The following is an 801-nucleotide window of genomic DNA, read 5'->3' on the forward strand; positions in this document are numbered from 1 at the left end:
CAATTGGTGCACGAATTTGTAATCCGTACAACTAACCAGCAAGTGCACTGGGTCGTCCAAGTAATACCTTACGCGAGTAAGGGTCGATCCCACGGAGATTGTTGGTATGAAGCAAGCTATGGTCACCTTGTAAATCTCAGTCAGGCAAATTCAAATGGTTATGGATGATATACGAATAAAACATAAAGATAAAGATAGAGATACTTATGTAATTCATTGGTAAGAATTTCAGATAAGTGTATGGAGATGCTTTGTCCCTTCCGTCTCTCTGCTTTCCTACTGTCTTCATCCAATCCTTCTTACTCCTTTCCATGGCAAGCTGTATATAGGGTTTCACCGTTGTTAGTGGCTACCTCCCATCCTTTCAGTGAAAATGTTCAATATGCTCTATCACATCACGGCTAATCAGCTGTTGGTTCTCGATCATGTTGGAATAGGATCCATTGATCCTTTTGCGTTTGTCATCACGCCCAGCAATCGTGAGTTTGAAGCNNNNTCTGTCACTAACGCCCAGCCTTCAGGAGTTTGAAGCTCGTCACAGTCATTCAGTCCTTGAATCCTACTCAGAATACCACAGACAAGGTTTAGACCTTCCGGATTCTCTTGAATGCCGCCATCAATTCTAGCTTATACCACGAAGATTCGGATCAAGGGATCCAAGAGATAAACATTCAAGCCTTGTTTGCTTGTAGAACAGAAGTGGTTGTCAGGCACTCGTTCATAAGTGAGAACGATGATGAGTGTCACATAATCATCACATTCATCATGTTCTTGGGTGCAAATGAATATCTTAGAACAAGA

Source organism: Arachis duranensis, chromosome 3 (genome assembly GCF_000817695.3).
Source record: "Arachis duranensis cultivar V14167 chromosome 3, aradu.V14167.gnm2.J7QH, whole genome shotgun sequence".
Taxonomy (NCBI): Eukaryota; Viridiplantae; Streptophyta; class Magnoliopsida; order Fabales; family Fabaceae; genus Arachis; species Arachis duranensis.